Source organism: Physeter macrocephalus, chromosome 6 (assembly GCF_002837175.3).
Source record: "Physeter macrocephalus isolate SW-GA chromosome 6, ASM283717v5, whole genome shotgun sequence".
Taxonomy (NCBI): Eukaryota; Metazoa; Chordata; class Mammalia; order Artiodactyla; family Physeteridae; genus Physeter; species Physeter macrocephalus.
Genome location: NC_041219.1, coordinates 1,407,170 through 1,429,793, shown reverse-complemented (window position 1 = coordinate 1,429,793; position 22,624 = coordinate 1,407,170).

The window sequence follows — 22,624 nt, the reverse complement described above, 5'->3', positions numbered from 1 at the left end:
CCTACCCTACCCTCAGTTGTGGGTCTGGGACCAGCTCATACTCCTGCCCCACCCCCAGGATAGAGTTTTTTGCAGTTTCCTTCCCACAGTTACACTGGGTTTCTCCAGTGTCCTAAAAGCAACAATGCACTAGTGATTTAAGTATTTGCCCCAAATGAGACGAGGAGAAGGACTTGTGCCTTTCCCACAGTGGCAGCTGTTCCCCTCCCCCAGGTCTGCTCCGTGATGGAGGCTTTCTCGGGATTCTCATCCTGCCCCCAGTCTTTTTGTGAGCACTTGATGAGGTCCATGGAGAAAAGTTCCAAAGTGCTGTGAAGTTCCCTTGTGTCTGCAGCCTCCTGGGGTTATATATTCTCCAACCTAGCCCACATTCAGCCGTTAACCATTTGTTAAAAATTGTAGTCAAATTCTACATATCAGTGGGTCTGCCCCTGTAAACAAGTAGTTGAGGCTCATTGCTCCTTGGAAGTACACGTTTTTCTTTAGACTTCATGTCAGTTGATTGCCCTGAGTGCTCTGATGGGCTCAAGAGAATTGTGAATTTGGATACTGGCATTTTTTTGTGGTTGTTAGAGTGAGAATGATGCTCTTTCCAGCTTCCTACATCCTATGCAGAATGCAAAAGTCCTGTTTCATTCATCTTTAACTGTATGTCATTTATTCTCTCTGGACCTCAGTCATAGGAATAGTATGCTAGAAAATCTCTAATGTGCCTTCCATCACACTTGTTGCAATAAACAAACAGCTTCTAAAGAAGCCACAGTTTTATATTTACTTTTGTTCCCTGTTCCTTATCACAGCTGAAACAGGATATAAGAAAAGTCAAACTCAAATTCTATATAATAATTTCTATCAGCACTAGATCTAAAATCGTAATATGGCCTGACTTTCTAGATCACCCTCTATTCATTAGCTTCAAGACAGCAAACCAGTTTCAATTCAGTGAGTAGCACAGGGCTTCTGGAGTCCATTTTCTCCTTAGTTAATTGTCATCTCTAATATTTATTTCCTTTCATGATGAATTTTGTGACTCTTTCAACACATTCTTGGATGTTTCCACTACTCTCTCATGTTCCCTTCTTCCCATGATCTTTGGCAACTTTGAAAAAGCCTAGAAGTTGTTCCTGCCAGAAAGTGTTTCTGTCTCCCTGATTCTATTGCTCAGATTGTGGAGTGCTTTATCTTGAGTGTAACTGTTGGAAAGGCATAAAGGGTAAAAGTCCCATCTACCAAATCCACCAACTTCACAGCCTCTCTGAGTCCTTCATCACAAGGGGAAGTCTAAAAGATGGCCTTTTCCCCCTTGGATATTCCAGCTTGAACAAAAAGCATTTTTAAATTCATAAATCAGTCCAGCCAGAAAACAGCCTCACACAGTTCCCAAACTGTTGACTGTTGCATGGCAATATACACGTGGTATTGATGAATCCCTGACCTGGCATTTCCTCCAAGTCTCATATAATTGATTACTGGATTTTACAGACCACAATTGGCTACTACATAGAAGCCAGCATACTGGGCTCTGGAGAGCTTTGCCTCATGCCTGTTCAGATGCTCCTTTTCTATTTATTTTTATGTCTTACTCTAGCCCCTTCTCTTTTGTAATTGATGACTGTCCAGGCTTAATGTTTAGCCACATAGGGAATTAACAGATGACCCAAGGCAATGATTTCATTGTTACGGACTCAAAACACTGCCATTACATGGGAGAATACAGAGTTTAATGGTTTCTCCCCTCTAGTGTGATATCCAACAGTTGTTTGATGGCAGGAAGCCATCTGATGGTGTGGTGTGAATCACCCCATATCCTTTCAGTCTTTTTTTCCTTCTTTTAGGTTAACAACAATTGGATTCTACTACTTATGACCAAAAACCTTAACTGATAAGTCCTCATCAACTCAAAAAGCGTTCAGGTCTCTCCATGCCTTACAAGAGTGAGATGAAACTAGAGGTAGAGATATGAAGTCTTCTAAGGTTTTTAAAAAGATGCTAAGTTTTATCTGAAGAAAAACAGAAAAGCACGAAATAGTTTTAGCATGAGTGTATTAGTCAGGCTTCTCCAGAGAAACAGAACCAATAGGGCAGAGAGAGAGACATGGCAAGAGATATTTACTATAAGGAATTGGCTTATACAATGAAGGAGGCTGAGAAGTCCCCAAATCTGCCAATCTGCCATCTGCAATCTGGAGACCCAAGAAACCAGTGTGTCGTCCCAGTCTGAGTCTAAAGGCCTGAGAACGAGGAGCTCCAACGGTAGAAGTCCCAGTCCGAGGGTAGAAGAAGACTGATACCCCAGCTCGGCAGTCAGGCAAAGAGAGCATATTATCTCTTATTCAGCCTTTTTGTTTTATTTAGGCTCTCACTGTATTAGACAAGGCCCACCCAAATTAAAGAGAGCAATCTGCTTTTACTCAGTCTACTGATTCAAATGCTAATCTCATCCAAAACACCCAGAAATAATGTTTAACCAAATATCTGGGCACCCTGTGGCCCTGTCAAGTTGACACATAAAATAAACCATCACAATGAGGGAGACACCAAAGATAGAAGTACTTAGTGGTGACAATCTGATTCAAAAACAGCCCAGTCTTTGAGCTCGATTTGCAGAACAAACACTCTTTATTAAGATTGTTTCTTTGATAGAGCTCTGAGGATGATATTAGGAAGGAGCTAGAGGTCTCCAGAACACACCCATGGTGGCTGTCTCAGATTTCCCCAAGTGCTGTGCTCTGAATCTGTAATAGATGTCCACACTGAGGTCACACTTCCCACGGTTGCTGTCAGCCAATGACAGAGTACAGCAGGTGTGAAATAAAGTTCATATTTCATGGCAAGACAAGAAAAATTTAAACATAAAAATATTTTCTCTGCCCTTTGGCCTCCTCTCTCCCCTCTACTCTGCATTGTGTATCTGCATTATGCATTGACCAAAGCTTCCCCATCGGCAGAAATACCTGCTCAACCATAAAGAGAAACATTCTCCTAGCATCAACAAGACAACTCCTTAAAAGATAACATTCCTTCTTGATCTTGTAAGGGGCCACAATGACTCTTAGATCTGGATTGTGTAAACTGTCAATAATACGTACAATAATGTGTCAATTACTGTACAGCCCTCTACCTCAAAAAACTTATATAACTGTGCCTTGACTTCTAACGGTCAGAACAGTTCTCAGAGCTTTCTGAGATGCTGTTCCCGTGTTATAATCCTCAACTTGGCTTGAATAAAATTTTCCATTTCTTTCTTAGATCGACTGATTATTTTTTTGTTGACACAGGGACAATAATGCAGACTCATTCTCACAAGACATGACACTTGGCAATTTTGACTCACATACTCCTCATCAGGCAGCGAGAAACTTTCTTAGACCTGCACTGCAGTCTGACACTCTTCCCACCAGCCTCCTTCAGAGGGATCAGGCCTGTATCTCTGCCTGAAGATTCTCCCCATCTTGTTCAGCCCTCTCTCCTTTTCCCCCAACAAGTAAACAGGCACATCTAACCCTGTTTTGCCATATGCTTCTCAGAGGATGCAAACTAACACAACTCAAAGACATAATCTGATTGCCAAATTGGAGGTTGTGTGAGAATGGATGACAGGCGTGTCAGAGGGGATCTAGGAAGACCAGATAAGAGGTAAGGTCAATAACCAGGCAAGAGTTAGTGGTAGTTTGTACCAGGGTGGTGTCAGCCCAGGTTCACATTAATCACAACAGATACCAGATTTAATAAGGGACTTCAACTTTCAGATTCCACCTTCCTATTACTGGAGGTAGGGCTCCTCACATCCTACCAGATTATGTCAGAATCTAAAAGAAGGAGAAAGTACATTTGGAGGGCTTCTGTACCTGCAGCTAAACCAGCTTGGTGAAGACAGGCACTGACTCCATGGAATTGGGGATGCTTCCCCTCAGCTAGTTTTAAAATATTCTACGATTCAGGTCATGTTCAAGGTTCTAGCATTATGCAATTTTTTCAATGACAGAGATTATAGCATTGCTATTTGTGCCACTATAATCAGAGAGGGGTCAGCATTTCCACTGCTAACACTGTATTTCCAGAGCCATAAAATTTACAACTTGCTGAAATGCAAAGTCAGCCACAAAATTTTTCTAAATTTCCAGCAAAAACTCCATCACGCCATTAAAATAAAAACAAGAAGTAAGTAACAGTTTAGAATTCATTTAACTTAAAATGGTGACTTCTATTATACAATCAAACTTGGTGAATGAATCTTCATGTGAAGAAGCAAGGATTTTTTTACAGGTATTCCATCAGAGGGTCACTTAAAAAGCATATTTGTTAGACTTCTAGAAAATCCAATTGCTGCTCAATTTGGGGCTTCCCATGAGATCATTTAAAAAGAGTCTTTTTTTACAGGCCTTTATTTCCTTTCTGGGAAAAAAAATCCAATTGAAAAGCTATCACCACCTCTGATTCTTAAAGATAATGGAGATGTTGAATTTAATCTCAAAAAAAAATGGAAACAAGGGCAAAAATCTTGACACCCAATGTCTCATACTAATGCTATTGAGTTCTTTCTTTTTTTTGCAATTTTATTTTTTATTTATTTATTTATTTTTTAATACAGCAGGCTCTTATTAGTTATCCATTTTATACATATTAGTGTATATATGTCAATCCCAATCTCCCAAGAGTTATTTCTTATTCCCATCAGAGAGTGGACTTAGGAAAAGAAAGTGAGTCTGCTATTTCATTCCTCTTTTACATTTATGGGGACAAAGCATATTAACTGATACTGCTGTAGTTGAATGAGCAGCGAATATTATTTTAAAGCTCACTTTCCCTGGGGGTGAGAAGCAACTTGACTAAAAATTTCAGCGATGCCTCGGTGACACAGCCCGGGAAGCTCTCACACTGAGCACCGGAGCCAAGGACTCTGGAGGAAGGGGATGGGGAGGGGGTGTTCCACCTGCAGGTAGAATGAGTGTCTGTCATTTCCTCAAATTCATCGAGACCACCCACAGGCATGAAGGATGGTGAACAAAGCCTGGGGAATGGAGACGATCTTCAAAAATCTCCCAGTGCTTCCTGGGAGATTTAAGGGACAATAAGAAAATAATTTGTTGGTTTGTAAGTCAGTTGACGTAGTTTTTGATCATTCAGATGGGACAGTTCTGCCTGGAAGGGATCAATCTTTTTTTTGTGCCAAAGACTAACACAAACAGATACAAATCAAAGGAGGTGTTCTTTCAATAAAGGAAATTCCAGAAAGGATGCCTAGGCTTAATTAAAATATAACCCTTTGTTTCAAGGGCTCTTCTTTCCCTTGCAAAAGGAAATGCACTCTCTGAAAAAGCATGTGCCAGGACTGGTGAGATGGAATTCTTCAACAAGTAAGGATCTGTCTACATTCAGGACAACATCTTGGGGAAGCCTTGAAGGGAATTGTGCCTGGAGTCCTGTCTGACTTAACTCATCATCATAGTCCTTCATCACAACATAATGAGTGTTATTACTTCCTCATGTGGCCTGTGGGCTTTGTTAATTAAAGAATGGAAAGGTAAGTAGTTCCAACCTTTTGCTTTTAATTAATCAAATGATGTGTTTTCCATCCTCAAGTTGCTGGGCAGAAAATAAAATATTTAGTCTGCCTTCTAATACCCAAAAGATTTCAGTGAAAAAAACTCAGCTGCTGGTTTGAGATTGTGTAGACAACACAGCAGATAACTGGCTGTTCTTTTCTTTCCAAATTTTAAGTCAACTGTATTTCCCACACTGCTGCCTGTAATACAGTAGTCTCTGAAGAAAAAGAAAAGATTGCCCTGTATCATCTCATCAATATAAATAAAACCTTCTTAAAGAAAAGGTCCATATCTTAAATTTTGCGGGTATGAAGCAGGAGATAGATGGGCCCCAGGCTGAACAGTTTCTCCCCTGTGGACAGAAACTCCATAACAGCAGAAACTCCATAAAAGCAGGATGAAAGAGGAGGCTGGGCCCTGCCCAGATAAGAGATAAAAGACCACATATTCCTCATTCTCGAAGTCAAGGAGACCTTCCCAACTACACATGCACAGAAAGGCTCCTTGGAGGTCAAAAAGGGAGAGGGTGCCACCCCATAGTAGGTGATGTCAACTACCCATAGGCCTTTTCACTAGAATCCATTTTGGCTAAGAGATGCATGAGCACATAGGGGAGGATGCTGAGATAAACCAAATACGGACTCAGAACTAGGCAAAGCAGGATGATTGGTCAAAGGAAACCCGGAAGAAATGCCCCAAAAAAGTGATTCAAACTACCACGAGGGCGCGACTCTCTCTCTGAGCCCACCCGTGTGCCTATCCACACCTACTGTACTGTTTTCCTCCTAATAAATACTATACTTGCTTCACTAGTTTCCGTCTCTATGTGGAAATTCATTTCTACACAGCTGATGGGCCAGAGCCTTGTCACTGGCCACTGGTCCCTGGTGGTCTGGTGGCTAGGATTCAGCACTCTCACTGTTGCTGCCCGACCTCACTCTCTGGCCAGGAACCAAAATCCTGCTTTAAGCCCCTGCAGGCCGAGGCCACCTAAGATCAGGTCTCTGTTACAGTACTAGATAATCGGGAGGCACTCAACACAAAAACAGAACTGGAACTAACATTTACCGAGTGCCTATTATGCCACAATCCGTGCTCTTTTTGTCATATTATGCTGCCTTCCTGTTCACTTGACTTACTGAAACTTCCAGCCTTTAGATCATTCCTCCACATTAAAACACTCTCTACACTTTAAAGAGAAATATATTACCTGGAAGGAAAACACATCAACCCATTAACAAGCCTTTCATCTTAGCAAAAGCAGCACCTCATAGAATGGGCAGGGCACTAGTGTATTTCTTTTTGGAGGGAAGTTAGGAAAAGCACAGAGGTGGAGCAGCAAATAAGTTTTATCTAGTGTGTCAGCCCTCCACAATTAGTGTTGGCTGCTGCCTGGAGCTCTGCTTTGAGAAGGAGTCTGAAGGCAGACAGAATCTGTAGGAAAAAGAATTGCAATCGTTTCGTGTATCTGCCCTGCTGGCTTGATAGTGAGAGATGAGTGACAGCTACAGAACCCTGTTAGGAAAACCTGCCCTGCTAAACCACTATGAGAGTAGAGGTATACAGTGAAAATTGTCCTTCCCTTTATAAAAGCCCAAATCTTTTAAGTTTACCTCTGCAAGAGAATCTCTCTGTGGGGGTGTGGCACAAAACCAGATGGCCTCTGCTATTCACTCTTCTTCCAGATGCACTTTCCCCTTGGTGAGGTCTCACACCATGGTGGCCAGTGAGGAGTCAGGCCATGTTCCTGTCCACTTAATAAATACTCTGGCTCATGTGTAGACATGTGACCCTTCCCTCCATAGCCTATAGCACAGATGAAACAGGTTGGTTTATTTTAAAAAACCATCTCTAATTGCAGAGGAAGGAACACTTCTGCACTCATTCTATGAGGCCATCATCGTGATACCAAAACCAGACAAAGATGTCACACAAACAAAAAAATTACAGGCCAATATCACTGATGAACATAGATGCAAAAATCTGCAACAAAATACTAGCAAACCAACTCCAACAATACATTGAAAGGATCATATACCATGATCAAGTGGGATTTATCCCAGGGATGCAAGGATTTTTCAATATCTGCAAATCAATCAGTGTGATACACTCCATCAACAAAATGAAGAAAAACCATATGATCATCTCAATAGATTCAGAAAAAGCTGGTGACAAAATTCAACACCCATTTACGATAAAAGCTCTCTAGCAAGTGGGCACTGAGGGAACATACCTCAACATAGTAAAGGCCATATATGACAAACCTACAGCTAACATCATACTCCATGGAGAAAAGCTGAAAGCATTTCTTCTAAGATCAGGAACAAGACAAGGACGTCCACTCTCGCCACTTTTATTCAACATAGTTTTGGAAGTCCTAGCCACGGCAATCAGAGAACAAAAATAAATAAAAGGAATCCAAATTGGAGAAGAAGTAAAACTGTCACTGTCTGCAGGGGTAAGATGCTATGCATAGAAAATCCTAAAGATTCTACCAGAAAACTACTAGAGTTCATAAATGAAGTTGGTAAAATTGCTGGATACAAAACTAATATACAGAAATCTGCTGCATTTCGCTACACTAACCATGAAATATCAGAAGGAGAAATTAAGGAAACAATCCCATTTACCATGACATCAAAAAGAATAAAATACCTAGGAAGAAACCTACCTAAGGAGTTTTGAAAATTGTAAGACCCTGTACTCTGAAAACTATGAGATGCTGATGAAAGAAATTGAAGACGACTCAAACAGATGGAAAGATATACCATGTTCTTGGATTGGAAGAATAAACATTGTCAAAGTGACAATACTGGGGCTTCCCTGGTGGCGCAGTGGTTGAGAGTCCGCCTGCCGATACAGGGGACACAGGTTCGTGCCCCGGTCCGGGAAGATCCCACATGCCGCGGAGCAGCTGGGCCCGTGAGCCGTGGCCGCTGAGCCTGCGCGTCCGGAGCCTGTGCTCCAAGACGGGAGAGGCCACAACAGTGAGAGCCCCGCGTACCGAAAAAAAAAAAAAAAAAAAAAATGACAATACTACCCAAGGCAATCTACAGATTCAATGCAATCCCTATCAAATTACCAACGGCATTCTTCACAGAACTAGAACAAAAAAAATTTTAATTTGCATGGAAACACAAAAGACTCCAAATAGCCAAAACAATTTTGAGAAAGAAGAATGGAGCTGGAGGAATCATGCTTCCTGGCTTCAGACTATACTACAAAGGTACAGTCATAAAAACAGTGTGATACTGGCACAAAAGCAGACACATAGATCAATGGAACAGGATAGAAAGTCCAGAAATAAATCCATGCATTTATGGTCAATTAATCTACAACAAAGGAGGCAAGAATATACAATGAAGAAAAGACAGTCTCTTCAATAAGTGGTACTGGGAAAACTGGACAGCTACATGTAAAAGAATGAAATTAGAACATTCTCTAATACCACATACAAAAATAAACTCAAAATGGATTGAAGACCTAAATGTAAGACCAGATACTATAAAACTCCTAGAGGAAAACATAGGTAGAACACTCTTTGACATAAATTGCAGCAATATTTTTTTTGATCCATCCTTCTAGAGTAATGGAAATAAAAACAAAAATAAACAAATGGGACCTAACTAAACCTAAAAGCTTTTGCACAGCAAAGGAAAAGACAACCTATGGTCTGGGAGAAACGTTTGCAAGCAATGCGACTGACAAGGGATTAGTCTCCAAAATATACAAACAGCTCATACAGCTTAATATCAAAAACAACAACAACAACAAAAAAACCCAATCAAAAAACGGGCAGAAGACCTAAATAGACATTTCTCCAAAGAAGATGTACAGATGGCCAACAGGCATATGAAAATATGTTCAATATCGCTAATTATTAGAGAAATGCAAATCAAAACTACAATGAGGTATCACCTCACACCAGTCAGAATGGACATCATTAAAAAGTTTACAAATAATAAATGCTGGAGAGGGTGTGGAAAAAAAGGGAACCCTCCTACACTGCTGGTGGGAATGTAAAGTGGTGCAGCCACTATGGAGAACAGTATGGAGGTTACTCAAAAACTAAAAATAGAGTTACCATATGATCCAGCATTCTCACTCCTGGGCATATATCCGGAAAAGATGAAAACTCTAATTCAAAAAGATACATGCACCCCAATGTTCAGTGCAGCACTATTTACAATAGTCAAGACATGGAAGCAACCTGAATGTCCATCGACAGATGAATAAAGAAGAGATGTTGTACATACACAGTGGAATATTAGTCATCCATAAAAAAGAATGAAACAATGTCATTTGCAGCAATATGGATGGACCTAGAGATTATCATATTAAGTGAAGTAAGTCAGGCAAAGAAAGACAAATATTATATGATATCACTTATATGTGGAATCTAAAAGAAATGATACAAATGAACTTATTTATAAAACAGAAATAAACTCACAGACATAGAAAACAAACTTATGGTTACCAAAGGGGAAAGGTGGGGAGAAGGGATAAATTAGGAGTATGGGATTAATATATACACACTACTATATATAAAATAGGTAAACAACAAGGACCTACTGTATAGCACAGGGAACTATATTCCTCAGTAGAATACATTTTTTTTCTTCACTAAGATATTTAAATACCTTTATTTCATATATCTCATGCAGCATCTCTTGGATTTTCTTTCTTTTTAAAGTACTTTATCCTAAACACTTCTTCAATGTGAGTCTTAATGTGACCATTCTTCTGAGACACTGAATGGCTGAATGTATTTTTATCTTGACCACATGTCTAACTAACAGGAAGTGCTAGGATCTTTTCTTTCAATATTTTTTAAAAATGGTATATATATTCTTTTCCATTATGGGTTATTACAAGAAATTGAGTATAGTTCCCTGAGGACTTCAAAGGGTACACAAATGCTTGACTCAAATTCACAGATTTTAGAAGGAATTTTTAATTTGCAATGAAACAACCACTATACACAACTTTTAACATACTGGAGACCAACATAAGGCCACTTATCAGGCTGCTGATTAACTTTAGAATAAGTAAATATTATGAATTTTAACTATAAGACAAATTTATAGTAAGAAAGATAGATGAATAAGTATCTTGTTAGAGTTTCTGTTATTTAAAAATAGTTAAATTTTAAGAAGAGAAAAAGAAATATATATACACATAATAACCCCTAATTAAATTTCTAGATAACATCAAAATGATGAGATCAGCATAGAGAAAGGTAGGGGGAGAGTTTTAAGAGCATAAGTGTAAGTAGACTTCTCATCTTGTTGGGGGGAAGACAGAGATGTCTGTTTTTCTAAGTAAAACGTATTCAAAAGAAATATGGAAAAAGTGGAACAAACTGAAATAATCACCTAAACAAGAGCAACAGATCCAATGTATCAGTAACTACAGTAAGTGCAAATGGACTAAATTGCCAGTTCAAAGACAGAAATTGTCAGATTGGAGCGTGAGTGTGTGTTGGGGGTGGGAGGCAGTGCTGTTTAAAAGAGACACATCTTATCTCCATACCAGAAGGCATAACCTGCTCTCTCTACTCCTTATCATGCATTCAAGTGTAGGTAGGTCTCTTTACCTTTCTGTACCTCAGTTTTCTCACAATATGGAAAATGGTATATCAGTTAGATGTTTCTGTCTACAAGTAATAGAACCCCACCCCAAAGAGGATTAGACAAAGAGACTGTTTATAATCATGCACTAAAGTCCAAAGACAGGAGGCACTTCGGTGTGTCTGTTTTGTCCTCAGGCTAGCTCTGCTTATGACCCCAAGATGACCCTCACTCGTTCATGAAACCTGTGCAGATGCAACTATGCACAGCAGCATAAGAAGGCCTACCTCCTTCCAGGGTCTCATTTAGAGAATAAAGAAATCTTGCTCAGAATTTTCCCAGCATCCTGGTCATCACCTTTCATTGACTAGAATTTTATCTCTTGTTCAGGGCTACACAATTCGTGTTGAGGATAATGGGAAAGCAATGACCCACCAGGATTACCTTTGTTACTGAGGGATGGGAACATGTGAAGGACCTAAGTTATATGAAAGAGGTAAACACTCAAAAAAAGTGAAGCTCGGGCTTCCCTGGTGGTGCAGTGGTTGAGAGTCCGCCTGCCGATGCAGGGAACACGGGTGCAGGGGACACGGGTTCGTGCCCCGGTCCGGGAGGATCCCACATGCCACGGAGCATCTGGGCCCGTGAGCCATGGCCGCTGAGCCTGCGCGTCCGGAGCCTGTGCTCCGCAACGGGAGAGGCCACAACAGTGAGAGGCCCGCGTACCGCAAAAAAACAAAACAAACAAAAAAAGTGAAGCTCAACCAGCAAGAAAAAAAAAGGAGAGAAATAGTTGTTACATGGACAGGCAATGATGTCTGTGACCAGTGGGGATAGGAATATCTTTCCCACAGGGTTGATGTGAGGATAATATTTGAATGTTCCTAGAAAGCAGCCCAAAGAAGACATTTCATGAAAATTATTCTTCCTTCTGTTTTCCCTTTCTTTCTCTCCTTTCCTCCAGTTACAGTCTGGGCTTCTTTTTCTCTCCTTCACTTATTGGTTTAAGGGATTAAAACTACAGTATGCTAACCAGCAGCCTGAGGAGTGCCATAGTGTTCATGCCACCCCTGTGCCCACAGACTGTAAATTACCCCCAAAAGCCACAGGCTAATGTCCGACTGCTTTTTTGGCCATTACAGCTGGGAGAACATTGAAACAGTATGGATCTAATTAGCAGCCAGGTCCTCACGAGCATTCTTTACACTGCTATCTAATTATTCATCCTGTAGAGTCAATTGGGGTGCAGGTTTTGATAACTGCAGCTTATCTGTGTTTAATCATCATCATAGAGACTTCCCTGGTGGTGCAGTGGTTAAGAATCCGCCTGCCAATACAGGGAACACGGGTTCGAGCCCTGGTCTGGTCTGGGAAGATCCCACATGCCACAGAGCAACTAAGCCTGTGCGCCACAACTACTGAGCCTGCGCTCTAGAGACCGCGAGCCACAATTACTTAGCCCGTGTGCCTAGAGCCCATGCTCCACAACAAGAGAAGCCACCGCAATAAGCCCACACACTGAAACAAAGAGTAGCCACCGCTGGCCACAACTAGAGAAAGGCTGCGTGCAACCACAAAGACCCAATGCAGCCAAAAATAAATATATAAATTTTTAAAAATCATCATCATAATTTACACTTAAATATTTTGTAGGTTTGTTGTACAGTTAAAGTGACTACATATGCAGCTTCTTCAGAGTTTCAAATTAGAGCCCCGTGATTCATATGTACACACATAATTTTGTGGAGAGAATGGCACAGTTAACACTGTGAATATAATGATTTAAAATACTCAGTGTATGAAAGTACAGCAAAGTAAAGAATCTTATTATTTCCCTTTACCTGGTGAGCTTCTGCAAACTGACTTTATAGATTTGGGATGTTGGTTTTACTAACATGATAATAACAAAGAGTAGTTAAGACTTGTTGAAAGCTTGCCAGAAGCCACTTTTCTATGTGCTTTACAGTTATTAATTTAATTTAATGAATTTATTTAATTCAAATGACGAAACTGAGACACCAGGATTAAGTACCTTACTCAAGATCAGAAGGTTAAAGCCAGAATTCAAACCCAAGCAGTCTTACTCCAAAGCCTACTCTCTTAATTATGTTCTAATGAAAATCCTATCATTGAAAAAAGCTTGAGTTAGGTTTGCTAATACTTGCAATATAAAGTGAAACAACTGTTGGAGCTCTAATAAAGGCACACCCACTCTCTCTTTCCCTCCTCTACTCGCCACTCCTAGAGAACTATTTAGTATCTGTCACCCGCATTATAACCTGCTGTCTCCAGTTCAATTAGCCATTTTTAAACACACACACACACACACACACACACACACACACACCAAGAGAGAGCTGCTAGAAAGGCATTCTCATCCTACCCTTCCAAACTAGAAATGAGCTGAGCAAATGTTTGGCTATGCTAACTTTAGGGAAATAGAAGCTTGACATGGGATGAAGAGCTCCTGATTCTGCCCACAACTCCACCACCACCCCAATGTCCCAGCATTACTTCTGTCATTTTTTCCAACCTAGTACATCTTCCTCTCTCCTCTCTCTTCATGCCCTTCCTTTACTTCCAAGTTATGCACAATATTTAATTTCTCTAGGAAACTTGAAAAGATGAACCTAAATATTGTACAGCATTAAGGAGTAGGGAAGATACAGAATTTCAAGAGCCCCTTTGGAGCTCTCGGTCACTCTGATTCACTGTTGTATACAATTAAAGGCAATCATAAGTAACATAATCATTAAAATGAGCCACCTTATCACCCAACCCTACTTCCCCAACACTATGTTACAGCATCTTGCTTCACTCACATCACTAAAGCAAGTGATGTCCTGAACAGTTCTGGATGTAGCCACAATTTTTAAAATTCGTCATCTCGATACAATGTGAAAGAGTGGCCTTTTCTATATTTAAAAGACCCTACTGTACTATGGATATAGGTAAACAGATTTGCAGTGCTGGGTAAAACTAAGTTGCTCTGCAGAAGAAAGACCAGTTGCAGGCCAGGGAGAGGGTGCTATAGATTCCAGTGTAAGAGAAACCAGAGAGAAGAGCTAGCTCTGGAGGAACAGCAGAGATAAGCCCCTAACTGACTTTGGATAGGAAAGACTGAAAAAGAGGAAGGTCTCAAGGGATGCTGTGAAGTGAAATAATTTGGAGAGAAATAACATTGAACTGTGCAATGTCAGTTACCCTCATCCCGTACAAAATATTCAATAAAATTTGTACTGCTGCCTTGTGTTTTGATAGTAGAAAATTCTTTAAGAAGATTGCAAAGAACTGTTGATACCTGTTTCCAAGTCAAAAGAGGGTGAAAACAGAGATACATCTCAGGGACAGATGACTTATTGATTACATGTATAATAATAAAAATAATAAATTCCACCTCTTTGAGGATTAATCTTCCATTCCTTACCTGACATTCATTTCCTTCTATCTTTTTTCTATATCCACAACACCTTTATTCTCTGTTTTAGCAACAATCACACTTAAAGACAATTTATTTTACTTACATGTGCCATCCTCCCCACACCCACATACACAAGCATACATGCACACCCACATTCAAATGTGATTCTGAGCTTGAAGATAAGAAATCTGTCTCATTAATGTTGGTGTACCCAGTCCCCAGCATCTTGCATGTAACAGAATAGACATTCAATGTATGTTTACCCCAAAATACAAAGAAACAGAACTTGAATAAAGCTTTTAACTCTATACAAAGGACTTCCTCAACCAGATGGATTGATCATGAATGTTTTTTATCACTCGTGTTGAATGTAGTTATCTGAATTTGTATGGTCTTCCCATTTAACGAAAGCACCTTCTACATTCATAATGCTTTTCTAGCCCACAAACACAATGGTCAGTTCATAGCAGCACTATTTACAATAGGCAAGACATGGAAGAAACTCGTGCCCATCAACAGAGGACTGGCTTAAAAAGATGTAATACATATATATATATATATATATATATATATATATCTCATATATATATCATATATATACATATATATCACTATGCTGTACACCTGAAACTAACACAATATTGTAAATCAACTATACTTCAATTAAAAGAAAACTAAGTACTTTCTTTTAGAACTAAAGCAAAACAAAACAAAAACACAGTGGTCTATCTGAAAATCTTACAGACCAATTTCTCATGAAAGTGTCTGTAATGTGTCCTGAACTTTTGGGAGAAAGACAGTATAGACACAGTTCAAATATGACTAAAAATGTGCTTGTCCCTCCAGATCAAGAGAAATCATACATTTTACTGAAGCATCACTGAAATATTTCAGAGTCCAGATAGAATTATGTGGGAGTAGAGATTGTCAGCTACACCCTGGATATATTCTCCTACTCTTCATTTTAGTTCTAGAGCACCCCACCATTATCATCATTATTTAGCCTCACCCATGGCCCCTAGACAGTACAGTCCCTGCATCCCTTGCAGCTAGATGTGGTCATTTGACCATATTACCACTAGCATAATATAAGCAGAAGGGATGTATGCAACTTCTAGGACGTTTCCTTATAAGGAAAACGCTTGACCCCACTTCCTCTTTCTTCTTCCTTCTGACTAGAATGAATGACGTGGATCAGAGAAGCAAGATTCTACCATGAGGACAAGGGAAACATCTCAGAGCAGAGATTTTAACCAATTTTGTGCTGTGGATCTCTTAGGCAGTCTGGTAAAACCTATGGAGCCCTTCTTAGAGTAAAGTTTATAAATGCATAAAGTAAGATACATAAGTTTAAAAAGGAAAATATATTAAAATATACATCTCAAAATTATGTTTAGAAGTTTTACTATAATAAGTGTGTGTTTATTAACCCATTAAATAGCAAGCTCTAAAGGCAGGTCTACTGTTAGTAGTGATGTGGTGTGATATTCCAAGATATTTGCAACAAATTAATATGACATAAAATTATCTGTAGTTTCTATTGATGGCAAAGTCATAGGTACTGCTAGTATCATTGTTGGTTGTTGTCTAAGTTTGAAAGTGAAAGAAGTACTAAATCTTATTTAGAGGTGAATGAAAAATAAAGAGTTAACATTTTCCATCCAAGTTCAACAGATTCCCTAACTTCTATGCATGGCCTCCCAACAGTCCATGGATCAAAGGTTAAGACCTTGCTCTGGGGGATGATGGAGAAATAAGATATAGGATGACCTTGTGGAACAGACCCATCTACTTGCCATGGATTTCCAACCTACCTCCTAACTGTTACATGAGAGAGAAAAAAATTCTCTTACTAAAGCTACTGTATTTTAGAGTCTCTGTTATAGCAGCTTAATCTGTATTCTAATACAGTGGAATATCACAGCCCTTCAGAAACTGTCCTTTATTTGAAGTATACAAAATTCAGCTCTCAGCTAGTGGGGAAATCAAGTGAAAAAAACCCAGAAGGGGTAGGGAGAAAGGGTGTCCAGAGCAACAGATCCCTCTTCATTTAGTCAGTTATGTATGCTTTGTCACTCAGGTCAGGCATTCTCACTGTGACTACTCTTGGGTCATTACTACCAGTTTCCTGGGGTCTCTGAAAAAATGCAACCTCAGTCATTTCAAGTCAGAGAAGTTTGGATGCCTCCTGTGTTTGATGTGGCTGGAACCACATCAAACAACAGCAATAAAGAATGCTTCTGAAGGATTTAGTCTAACTGCCTCTTAGTATTTCTGAAGAAAAGCAGGAAAAAAAGCTTCCTCCAGCCATTATTGTGATTGCTCACAAATTTTCCATTTACTATGCAAATTTTAATCTCAGCCATTATATGAAACCAAATTAAAGCAGGAAACACTTTATCTGAACAATTCTCTGTCATTCTCTAGAAAAGGCTTATCCAAAAGAAATGAAGAAACAAGTAAACAAAGTTTTAGTTGTTATTAAAAGACACCAAAAAACCAGTTGTGATAGGATTCTGAAAAACTTTTGATCATGCTGCTGGGCAGGCCTTTTTCTCGAGTCCCAGAAGAACAATTGGTTTTGTGTTAAAAGGTTACAGAAGATTAAAGTCAGAGGCGACAGCAACACAGAGTGTTTTGCAAACACCACATATCATGAAGTCAAAGGAACACAGATAGGAAAGGAAGGATTTACAAAATAACCTCCCATTGAACTCAGACTTTTTGTAGAAGACAAGGAAAAGTTCTGTTCTCTGTTTTAAGATAGATGCTGAAAACTGAGGGAAGAGACTTAGGAAAAGTATATTGATGGCAATAACAACAACCTCTAATGTTGATTTAATTTGTATAAAATTGGTATTATTTCTTCCTTAAATATTTGGAAGAATTCACCAGTGAAATCATCTGGGTCTGAGATTTTCTTTGTGGGACGTTTTCTCATTTTGAATATAATTTCCTTAACAGATATAGGGCTTAGAAATTTTATTTCTTTTTTGTCAGATTTGTTAATTCGTGTTTTTCAAGGAGTTTGTTCACTTCATCTAAGTCGTTGGATTTATTGGCATAACATAGGCTATGATATTACCTTGTTAACATTTTATGTCTCTAGGGTCTCTAACGATGCCTCCCTTTCACTCCTAACATTGGTAATTTACATTTTCTCTCTTTTGTTAAAGATTTATAAATGTTATCAGGTGTTTCAATGAGCCAAGTTTTGGCCTTGTTGACTCTATTTCATTGATTTCTGCTCTTTATTTTTTCCTTCTTTCTACTTACTTTGTACTTAGTTTGCTTTTCTTTCAGTAGCTCCTAAAGGTGGAAGAGGAGAGCACTGATTTTTAAAAATTTTATATTTTGTAATGCAAGCCACTAATGCTACAAATTTCTCTTTAAGCACTATTTACTGCATCCACAAATTCTGTTATGTGTTTTTGTTATAATTCAGTTCAAAATATTTTCTCTTTTTCCTTGGGATTCCTTCTTTGAAGCATGATGTTTATTTCTAAATATGTGGGGGCTTTTCTTGATTTCCTTTTGTTGTTATTTTCTATTGTGTTCTAAGAACATACTCTGTATAAGTTCTGTCTTTTGAATTTAGTCAGACTTCTTTTTACAGTTCAGCATGAGTTCTATCTTGGTAAATATTCTAAATGCACTTAAAAAGAATGAGTATTTTGGAGCTGTTTGGTGTAGTGTTATGTAAATGTCAAGTTAATATAGTTGAGAGAATGGTTCAGACTTTCTATATCCTTTCTCATTTTTTGTCTACTTAATCTATCAGTTACTGAGAGAGGGGTGTATTAAGATCTCCAACTATACTTGTGGCTTTATTTCTATCCATTTTTGCTTCATATATTTTGAGGCTCACTCACACTTAGCATTATTGTCCTCTTAATGATTTTCCCTTTCATCCTTATAAAATGTCCTTCTTTCATCTGGTAATGCTTCTTGCATTAAAGTCAACTCTATCTGACATTAATATAGATACATTGGTTGTCTGTCTTCAAGTTCACTGATCCTCACTTTGACAGTGTTCAATCTAATGTTAAGCCCATCTAATGAGTGTTTGATTCAGATACTGTATTTTTCAGTTCTAGAATTTCTATTTTGTTCTTTTTTTTAGAGTTTTCCATATCTCTTCTGAAATACCCAATCTTTTTACCCATTATAGTCATCATTTCCTGCAAATTTTAAAAACATATGTGTATTAGTTGTTTTAAAGTTCTGTTTATTAATTCCAATAACTGAGTAATCTATGGGTCTGTTTCTATTGACTATTTTTTCTTTTGATTATAGATCCCATTTTCCTGTTTCCTAGTGTGCTTCATAATTCTTTTATTGTATTCTAGATATTATATATAAAAGAACAGTGATGACTGAAGTAAAATACTTAGTTTTGTTTTACTTTGTTTTGTTTCACAGCAAATACAAGCCCTTTTCTCTATCTGGAAGTTAGGGTGAGGAGCTTATCATTAATATTTCTTTTAAAGTCAAGTTCAGCTATATCTGGGGTACAGCTTTAAATCGATTGAAATCACCTGTGAGTAGTCCAACCCCCAATCTCCTGAGTCACAACCTTTTTTATGCTTTCAGTAGCTGAGCTGCAAGAAAATTGGCTGCAGTTTCATATATTTTTGGAATATTTTTAATCTTTGGATTCATCTCCAGGCAGGGATCTGGAATCCAAACACCACAGGAATGTACAGACCTAAGCAATTTCTCTCTGCTTACCAGCCCTTCCTCCACTGCTACTATCTTACCAAAACTCATGGCTGGGGAGGGTCTTCAAAAGAGCAGGCAGATCCCAGGAATCTGTCCCAGAATTTAGGGCTTTTCAGACTTTAATTTATCCTGACAGCCTCACCTGGTCCAAAGCCTAGCCTATTTCCCCTTGATCCTGTTTCCCTAGGAGGAAGCTTTCTTAGGTAGGGAAGGCTGCCTTCACTCTCTGCTCTCTTATACAGGCTTCTTTCTCTCTGAAATTCAAGAGAGATTAAGGTTAATCAAAGCTTCCTCATGTGAATACCACCCCTGCCTGGTCCCATAGAAAACAATTTTTTCTAGGTTTTCTTTATTGTTTCAATGGGAGAGAAGGTCCCCCATGTCCTTGTCTATTCTCCCCAGAAGCAGAAACCCCCACAAAGCCTAAGTTCATAATCAATTCTTTTAAACTGTTTCCCAAACATGAAAAAAAAAAAAAGATTGGAATCTCAGATTTGTTAAGGACAACAAAGAGAATGCAATGTATTCACAAGAGAAGGTTGAAGGACTAGGCAATTTAAAGTAAATTAAGAAGCTAAATCTGGGATCCTTTTTTTCCATCCAATATCTCAAAGCAGAAATATGGGGCATCATCTAGCATTTCTTTTTTTTTTTTTTGCGGTACGCGGGCCTCTCACTGCTGGGGCCTCTCCCATCGCGGAGCACAGGCTCCGGACACGCAGGCTCAGCGGCCATGGCTCACGGGCCCAGCCGCTCCACGGCATGTGGGATCCTCCCGGACCGGGGCACGAACCCGCGTCTCCTGCATCGGCAGGCGGACTCTCAACCACTGCGCCACCAGGGAAGCCCAGGTGATATTTCTTGAAGCATGAACAAAATGTACTATGTTAATTATTTTAATTTTATTATTCAAAAAGGTCCTCTTGGCCTATGAAACCTGCATCTGTCCTGCCATGGAGTACTGCCCATAGCTTTCCATGAGTATGCATTGTCATTTTCTTTCTGTAGTATTCTAACCTCGTTTAAGAGTTAACTTATAGATGGCACTAATCTGCTTTTTCATCTAGGAAAAATAGTTTCATATACATTCTACCTCATTTTCTGAAATTTCCCTCTAATTAAGATTCTGGTAATAAACTTCAATAAAAGGCTTTGGCATAGTATTAGTGACTGGCAATTTTGACACAAAAATAACATTTTCATGTCTTTACAGCCCCCAACACTCTTCCAAAGGTATATTAGTCTGCTAGGGTTGCCATAATAAAATACCACAGATGGTGGTTTAAACAAAAGAAATTTATTTCCTCACAGTTCTGGAAGCCAGAAGTCCAAGATCAAGATTCCAGCTGATATAGTTTCCAGTGAGGACTCTCTTCCCAGCTTGTAGATGGTCACCTTCTTGCTATGTCCTCACGTGGTCTTTCCTCCACATATGTTCTTGGGGAGACAGAGCAAGTTCTCTGGTGCCTCTCACCAGAGAAACTGCAAGGACACTAATCCTATTGGATCAGGACCCTGCCCTTATGACCTCATTTAACCTTAATTACTTCCTTAAAGGCCCCATCACCAAACTCAACCACACTGAAGTTTAGGGATTCAACATATAAATTGGGCGGAGCAGGGGGGGACACAAACATTTAGCCTATAACAAAAGCTATCTGGATATAACATTGTTTGGTTCTTGGTGTAATTTCTTTCCCATTTTTTTTTCTGTAATCTTTCTCTTTCTCTCTTTCATACAAACAACCACACTCACATGCCCATTCACACAGTGTTTTATAGAAAATCACTATCATTAAGATAACTAAAGTTTAAAAGCAGAGGCTAACCACATGATAATATACGAAATGTCAAGACATGGTTTGGGGCATACACTTTCACCTCAGGAAACATAGATTTATGCTGTTTTAGAAAAGACTTGTGGTTCAATTACTATAGAACAGAATTTTTACAGAAAGCTTTTGTTTTTGCCCTAAAATATACTGTGGGTCAGTTCAGCCCAGGGAAAACAAAATTATAAGCCCCTTCCTCCAATGTAATTCATTCTGCTCCTGAAAGGTACGGTCTCATCAAATATTCCTGGAACATCTTCCACATCAATTCTAACCCATTTTAACAAGGCAGTATTTTTGTCAAAATCCCAGAAGTTGTGAAATAAAAATCTGTCTTCAGTGTCACCTACTTTCCATCTTGCACTGTCCCCTACACTTACAGGGTAAGGGTCTAGCAAGAAAGTGTAATATATGGCTAAGTGTGTTGGCTTTGGAAACAGATATGGGTTATAATTCTCATCACTAACTGTGTGGACCTTAGACAAGGTACTTAAGCCTTTAATGCCTCAGTTTCCTCATTCACTGATTAAATATTTATTGAGCAATAATTATATGTCAGTCACTCTACTAGACACTGAAACTATACCAGTAAAAAAAGACACGTGAAGTCCCTGCCATCCCAGGGCTCAAAATGAGAATACTAACACATATTTCAGGAGATTTTTTTAAAGAATTACATAAATACTTCTTGGTGACAACTGCATATTAAATCCCCCAGGGAGCTTTAAAAAGAAATACTGATGTCCTATAGCCATCTACCTCCCAGAACCGGTTACTTCAGAATCTCTGCAGGGGAGACCTAGACACTGGTATTTCTTAAAAGCTCCCCAGGGGATTCTAATGTGCAGCCAGAGTGGAAAATCACCAGATTATATAAAGCCATGGCACAGAGTAAGAAGTTAATAAATTGTAGGATAACCTTTGTAAACTCATGGTACTACAGGATGCAGACAAATTCAAAGAAACAGCATCCAATAGGAAAATAAAACAAATCTTTTACTGAGTCAAAAATACCAAAGAGGAAAGAGAGAGCAATAGGAGATGAGGTCAAAAAGGTCCCAGGATATGGTCAACTAATATTTAATAAGGGAGCCAAGAATACTCAATGGAGAAAAGACAGTCTCTTCAACAAATGATACTGGGAAAAATTATTCACGCATAAAAGAATGAGACTAGACCCCTATCTTATACCACTCACAAAAATTAACTCAAAATGGATTAAATACTTAAATTTAATACCTGAAAGCACAAAATTCCCAAAGGAAAGCATAGGGTAAAATCTCCTTGACATTGGTCTTGGCAATGATTTTTTTGGATTTGACACCTAGAGCACAAGTAAGTCACAAAACAAAAACTAAACAGGTGGGCCTACATCAAACTAAAAAGCTTCTGCACAGCAAAAGAAACAATCAACAAAATGAAAAGGCACCATACAGAATGAGAGAAAATATTTGCAAACCACACATCTCATAAGTGGTTAATATCCAAAGTACATGAATCCATACACCCCAATAGGAAAAAATCCAATTTAAA